This window comes from Camellia sinensis, chromosome 11, assembly GCF_055761805.1.
Source record: "Camellia sinensis isolate YWXY chromosome 11, ASM5576180v1, whole genome shotgun sequence".
NCBI classification, from domain to species: Eukaryota; Viridiplantae; Streptophyta; class Magnoliopsida; order Ericales; family Theaceae; genus Camellia; species Camellia sinensis.
The window spans coordinates 62,629,186-62,636,977 of record NC_138971.1 but is presented as its reverse complement, the minus strand read 5'-3'; the positions used below and the strand labels follow the sequence as shown (position 1 = coordinate 62,636,977).

The 7,792-nt window shown below is 40.1% G+C and overlaps 1 pseudogene; it reads right to left on the bottom strand.

Moving 5' to 3' along the window:
- Positions 1-5,935: 5,935 nt before the first annotated feature.
- On the bottom strand, positions 5,936-6,334 carry LOC145802363 (putative mitochondrial protein AtMg00860 pseudogene; annotated as a pseudogene).
- Between the last annotated feature and the right edge of the window lie 1,458 nt (positions 6,335-7,792).

Sequence of the window (7,792 nt, the reverse complement as noted above, 5' to 3'; positions counted from 1 at the left end):
TTTTTATTTATTTAAATTCCATTATTAAATGTATCATAGCATGAGTTGATTGTGAATCTACATTAAGATGCTATTGTATGGAATTAGAATATTTTATCATGCTTTTAGACATGTCATAGTCAGTGGGAGGTTGTTCGGTTGAGAGAAATCTTTGTAGATTTACTCCCGAAAACTAATAGTTTGCGCATAAATTAAATTGAATTTTGGATAATTATTACCTGTGGCACAAAAGATGATTATGAGCATAGCGGATTTTCGATCTTGCGACTTGTGTAATATTGTCACTATTTAATTTAGATTTTTGCAGCAAAATTATATTATGCTAATCAAATTAATCACAATGCGAGTTTCTCTCTAAATTGACTTAGCTTATGAAAGTTAATTTGGTTGACCTAGACTTAGTAGAGGTGTTCAAATGTGAATAATGCAATTATATTCTTTAGATGAGCAAAAAGTCTTGTAGATTTTAGGTCAGACCTTAATTGAGCCAAAGTAAGAAAACATGACTCGAAGTTGCCATGGTTTTGTTGTCATGTTTGGCACAATAAAAACTGATGTGTGTGCTATGGTTAGCGGCATGCTATGTAGTTTTGATTAGCGAATTTTTGAGTTGTGAAATTAGTAAGCCTTCAATAGATTTGTATATGATTTTGACTATTGAGCTGCACGGACTGACTTTGTAATTTGACTTGTAATAATGTTGCATCATTGGATGAAGTAACATTCAAGAGTCACGTCATCCAAGAAATGCGAGCTTAAATGAACTAGTCATTAAGTGTAAGACGAGTAGCCAGTATGAGCAGTGTCTTGCTCTCTATCCAACTGTTGGGAGTGGATAGAGAAAAATTTCACACACTATAATAGTGTGCATTAAAGTATCACTTGAAGTTAAAAGATTAGCGCTTAGTAGCATCAAAATCTATTAACACTAAGTGAAAAGATTAGCGCCAAGTGGTTGCAAAATCTATTAGCATTGCCAACTTGTCTAAGTCTGGACACTTACTATTTCCATACTTGAGTGTGAGACATGAGGAAATGCTTCTTTGTATGATTCCTTAGCTAGGCTAACATTTTTTGAATAACATTTACCACTAAGCGCAAATGTTGCAGCATAGTAATGAAAAGGTCAAGGCCCACAAGGTTGTTATGACTCTAAGAATTTGACGCATCGCTTGTGAGAACATTGTGTTGAATTAGACTCTTTAGCCTAATTCGTGCTTCAGTTACTTCAAGAGCTGTCATAGATTGATAGCTTATTCTCTCATTCTTGTGGATAGTAGAATTAATTGCAAGTAACTATGAAGCAAGAAACAGAGATGGCAAGAGGAGTATTGTCATCTTTTAACTAGATGCAGTAAAGTGTATGGAGAATAAAATTGACTTGAAGGTGCAGGGGATTAGCATTTACCAGTTAAACTTGCGACTTAGGCGCACTTGATATCTCCATGACATCCTTTTATGATCTAGTGAACATGAATTAGTCGTGAGTCATTACCTAGTTGGGCCTAAACCTTTAAAACTTGTCTTCGAGAACTCACACATTAGGATGATTGGAATTAGTTTATGACATTGGTTATGAACCAGTGGCTTATTATACTTAGTCACATTAATGAGAAGATGACATGGATGGTTTGAGTAGGCCCTCTCGAGGCCACTCACTTGTGACATCCTGCTCTAATGTGAATGTGTAACTTTGTTCGCAATGGTTGCGCATAAGTAAGTAGGAAAGTCGCAGAAGGGCATTTGTATCGACGAATTTAGTCTACTGTGATATTTGTGACTAGATATGTGTAAGGGTATGATAGCTAAGCTTCAATCTCGACACATTTATAGATTACGATACGCATCTTAGTTAAGACTATTCGATCTCCCATAAGTCAAAAGTTTTGAGATAATTTTTGACATTGCACATATGAGGTTGAGATCAATTAGATAATAGCTTTCGTGCTTTTAGTTTTGACCAAGGTGGTGAGTATCTATTTGAGTTATTTTAGAAAGCTCTGTGAAGAGAAATGGGTGCTTAGAAAATTGATTATTCCTAGTACTCAGTAACACAATAGTATAGTAGAGATAAGAAATTAAGTATTGTTTATGTTAAGTGGATGATGGCGCAAAATGTTTCCCAATTGGGAATTGCACTAGTTTGTTGCCTATATCCCTAACTAAGTGCCCTCCATATTAGATTTTACACTCCATTTGAGTAATGGGTTAGCGGAGAGCCATCTATGGGCGATCTGTAACCGTTAAGCAGCTTATCTTTATTTTATTTCTCATAAGGTTACAAAGTTAAGACCTAGGGTTTTATGGTGTATTATTGTATTCTGTCTTGTAAACACGTAGGGTCACATGGTGCATTATTGCATGCTGTCATGTAAACCCTTAGGGTCATATACATATAGGTAAGAAGCTTTGTGGGAGTGTAAGTTAGTCACATAAAGTTTTCTTAGTAAATGTGACGTAAATAGAGTTTTGGAACTCTATAAGATAGAGAATTCTAAGCATAGCGCTTTATGTAGCCTAGTTGAGAATGGAAAGAAATTTCCAATATCCTAGGGACAGTGGGAGCGATGTCCCTAATAATGGATTATTCTATTAGAGAAAATTACTCTACATTCTTAGTTGCGTGGTAGCGAATGTGAAAATTTTTCACGTCATCACTGGGTGATTAAGAGGGAAACATTCATGATTGCTCCGCAAGATGATAAAGAGCCTACGATAATGCCAAAGGCTCTAGTCCCCTATTTTTAGAAAGTGGATCAATGTTGCGCAGTTTAAGACAAAGTCTTTGAGAATTAACCATTTCAATAATTTGGTTGACTTTCCATTATGATGCGAAACTGTTCTAAAGTTATGCACAATTTGGATAGTCAGTGTTGAGGCATAAGGCTTGCTAGATACCGAAAAGTCGCACCATTAAGGAAGGTGTAGACCATGAGAAGACTTCCTCTTGGGGAGTGAGGTTATTTCGACTTAGGCTATGATTGACATAAGTTTGGAACATTGATTTGTGGACGTTGTGACTCAACTTCTCGTTGGAGAATTGGATAAGTAGATCTGTAAGGATTTACCTTCAACTTTTATGGTGAAAAGTTAGGAGCGCAAAAAGGTTGCTAGTTCCAATAAATCTTTTACAGCCTAAAACAGTTATCCAAATAGTGGTTCTTAGATTTCATCGAGCCATGATAGGCCAACGATGATCGATGAAGACCACTGAGGCATGATCAATGGTCCAAAATAAGTTTTTCTTTACTTAGTTATTATGAGCCAAGAATTTATACAGTTGTCGCCATCTAGGGTTGGTAGTCCTCTATTTTAGACATGATGGACATGGGTGATATAATTTATATACTCGGATGTAAGATCCTTAGAGATTGTTCTGGGAGAATTCTCGGTTTGTCTCTGATGACTTAAATAAGAAATATCCTAGAATGATTCTAGATGTAAAATTACAAACTCATTGACTTATACCTATCGGTAAAAGCTAGAGCCTTAGCTATTAAGTGAATCCTTGGATTAGCTTTAGGAGAACCAAATTACCTATATTCCTTGATCTTTTTTGTTGTAGGAGCCTGAAGTACGCTATGTGAGCGTATTCGGCATGATGAGTGTTATCTTTGGTAAATGATCAACTGAGTAGTTTAGACATTGACCTTACTCATTAGACTGTGGATAGAATGCTTTACTAGTAGTATATAAATTTGCTCTTGTAAGATTCAATGCCCTGGTTGGGCGCATCTTGAATGAACACAGATTGGTCACCAAAATATTTTTAGAGAGGTAATTGTGCAACGCCCATAATATTCCATATTCTCAAAACATATGCCATGATTATATTGAATCCATGTTTTTTTTTTTCCCAAAACAACAATAACTCATAAGTTAAAACATATATAATGCCCATACTATTCACTAACATAACCAAATTCCTATTACATGCTCATGCATCAACAAACAAATCCGGATATTTCTCTCGAGCTTCTAACTCACGTTCCCAAGTCGCTTCCTCGACCTTGTGATGCTTCCACAATACTTTTACCAAGGGAATTGTCTTGCCTCACAAGACTTGGTCCCGTCTATCCAAGACTTTCATCAATCTCTCTTTATACGAGGAATCCTCATTTACCTCTAAGTCGGTCCAATCCAACACGTGTGATGGATCCAGCTCATATTTCTGAAGCATACTAATCTGAAACACGTCATGAACACTGGAAAGCTGTGGCGGTAACGCCAAACGATAAGCAACCTCCCCAATCCGCTCAAGGATTTCAAAAGGGCCAATAAATCAAGAGGACAACTTCTCACTCTTCCCAAATCTCATCAAACCCCTTCTAGGTGATATCTTCAAAAAGACATGATCCCTACTTCAAAAGACAAGGGTCTCCTTCTACGGTCGGCATAACTTTCCTGGCGACTCTGAGCCGTAGCTAGCCTCTTACGGATAAGTACCACTTTCTCCGTCGTTTCCCGAACCAACTCTAGACCTAACAAAGGTGCATTACCCACCTCAACCTAACACACAGGAGATCTACACGGTTGACCATACAAGGCCTTAAATGGTGCCATGCCAATACTCAATTGAAAACTATTATTATAGGCAAACTCCTCTAAGGGCAAGTGCCTCTCCCACGAACCCGAAAGTCAAGGACACAGCCTCGAAGCATATCTTCAAGGATTTGAATAGTACGCTTGGACTACCCGTCAATTTGAGGATGATACGTAGTACTAAAGGTTAATCTAGTGCCCAAGGCATTCTGCAAACTCTGCCACAACCAAGCAGTGAAACGTGGATCCTTATCCAAAACAATCGTCACAAGGACCCCATGCAACCTCACTATGTCCCTAATGTATAGGTCGGCAAGATAATCTACTGAGTCACTTACGTGCATAGGAATAAAATGCGCCGACTTCGTCAGCCGGTCTACTACCACCCAAATGGTATCACTACCCCGTTGAGTCCTCGGAAGGCCCACAACAAAGTCCATCGTAACATGTTCCCACTTCCACACTGCTATAGGTAAGGGTTGCAACAAACCCGTTGGCCTTTGATGTTCGGCCTTCACTTGTTGACAAGTAAGGCACTTCGATACAAACACAGCTACATCCTTTTTCATACCTCTCCACCAAAACTGGCGAGTAAGATCTTGATACATTTTTGTTCCTCCCGGATGCACCGCAAGGTGTGAGTGATGGAACTCCCGAAGCACTTCCTCTCTGCAAGATTCTGGTACAAACAAACGGTCTAAGTAACGTACACTCATATCCGAGTAAATATTCAAACCTTTCTCCTCCTTTCCATTGGAAATTTTAACACGGATTGATTCTACATCACGATCTCCTTGTTGTGCTTCTATGACCTTACTAATCAAGGTAGGTTGAGCATTCAAAGTAAACAATGTAGCACTCTCCCTGGATTCACCCAAGTGCAAATCGAACTTGCCAATAACACCTAGCATTTCCTAGTCCCGAATGGCCACACTTGCCAAGCTACACCCATATTTCACCGATTTCCAACTCAAAGCGTTGGCCACTACATTGGCCTTTTTCGGATGATAGTGTAACTCAAAGTCATAATCCTCCATAAATTCCATCCACCTCCGTTGACGTAAATTCAAGTCCTTTTGAGAAAACAAATACTTTAGACTCTTATGATCGGAGAAGATCTCAAACTTCTCACCTAAGTAATGCCTCCAAATTTTTAAGGCAAAAATTACCGCCGCTAGTTCTAAATCATGGGTGGGGTAATTCTTCTCGTGAATTTTCAATTATCGTGAACTGTAGGCCACAACTTTTCCCTCTTGCATCAAGACACAACCAAGTCCATCCCCGGATGTATCACAATAGACGGTGTAATCCAAACCCCTTTATGAAATTATTAAGACCGGTGCTGTAGTCAATCTAGTCTTAAGTTCTTGGAAAGACTTTTCACAAGCCTTAATCACACAAACTTGACACCCTTCCTAGTCAACTTAGTCAAAGGTGCAGCTAGTCTAGAGAAGTCCCTTACAAAACGTCGATAGTACCTTGCTAACCCCAAGAAACTTCGGATCTCAAAAACATTCTTGGGTTGCTCCCAATCCTGTGACTCGTCAATCTTTGAGGAGTCCACAGTTACTCCCTCACTTGACACTACGTGCCCCAAAAACTTTACCTTAGTGAGCCAAAACTCGCACTTATCAAATTTAGCATACAAACGGTGCTCCTTAAGCAATTCGAGCACTACTCGTAAGTGAGCCTCATGTTCCTCCTCGAAGGTTGAATAAATTAAGATATCGTCCACAAAGACGACCACAAATAGGTCCAAGTATTTCCGGAAAATTCTATTCACTAAATCCATAAAGGAAGCCGGTGCGTTAGTCAACCCAAAAGGCATTACAAGGAATTCATAGAGGCCATAACACGTACGAAAGGCCGTTTTTTGGATGTCCTCCTCCCGGACTCTCAACTGATGGTACCCTGACCTCAAGTCTATTTTTGAGAAGCAATGAGACCCTCTAAGTTGGTCAAACAAATCATCAATTCTAGGTAGAGGATACTTGTTCTTAATGGTAACCCGATTCAACTTGCGGTAATCAATACACAACCGCAAAGACCAATCCTTTTTCGCAAGAGAGCCAATGCTCCCCAAGGTGATGTACTAAGGCGAATGAAGCCCTTGTCTAAAAGTTCTTAGAGTTGAATCTTCAACTCATGCAATTCTGTTGGTGCAAATCTATACGGTGCCATGGAAATCGATGTTGTGCCAGGCACTAGGTCAATGGAGAACTCTATCTCCCGGTAGGATGGCAAACTAGTAAGATCCTCGGGAAAGATATCTGAGTACTCACAAACTACCCTTGGCAATTCAACACGCGCCCGTCACTCTCACTATTCATGAGAGTTGCAAGAAGGCCACTAAGCTTGCTCCTACTACGATGGTCAAAGACGGGCGACAAAACCTTATCAACTCGATTTCCCAGAAAGTAAAAACAGTCACCACTCGAGGTGCAAACTGTAACTCTTTGACGGTAACAATCAATCACGGCTCGATACGAACATAACCAGTCCATGCCTAAGATAACATCGAAACTCGACATGTCTAATAATACAAAAGCAAATGGAAGTCGACGCCCGACGACTTCTATCTCACAATCATGACACCCCCGGCCTAAATCAGTCACACCCCCAACAGGTGACTCTACTCTGAGCGGAGTCGCTAACTGTGCCACCTCTAACCCCAATGCAGAAACAAGTGCAGCAGATATAAATGGATGAGACGCACCCGTGTCTATCAATACATTAGCCAAACTATTGCACACAACAAAAATACCTCTCACAACTGAGGGTCCAGGCAATTACTCTGGCGCGATGATTACATGCACACACCCCTGTGGCCCTTGATAAATTTGCTCATCTCTCGGAGCATAGGCCTGGTGTATGGACTGAGCCGAGGCGGCTCCCTGATTAACTCGTAAGGTTTGAGCTGAATGAGCCTGCTGGTGGCTCTAAGTCTGCCTCAACCCTAATGCGTTAGATATGCTTCCCAACTGTGGACAAGTCCTCTTCATGTGCCCTGGTTGACCACATTGAAAACAACTAAACCCCTGACTTTTATTCTGGGGCTGACCTTGAGATCGGTTAGGTGGTGGTGGTAACATCAACTACCCTCCTCCCTTTTGTGGGCATGCAATTTTTTGACCCGGTTGGCCACACTTGAAACAAGAGAAGCCATTTTCTGTACTATTTCCTGAGCCCGAACTAGGAAAAAGAAAAGTAGATCTAGACTATTGTGGTTGGGACTGGGACGAAAAGTTTC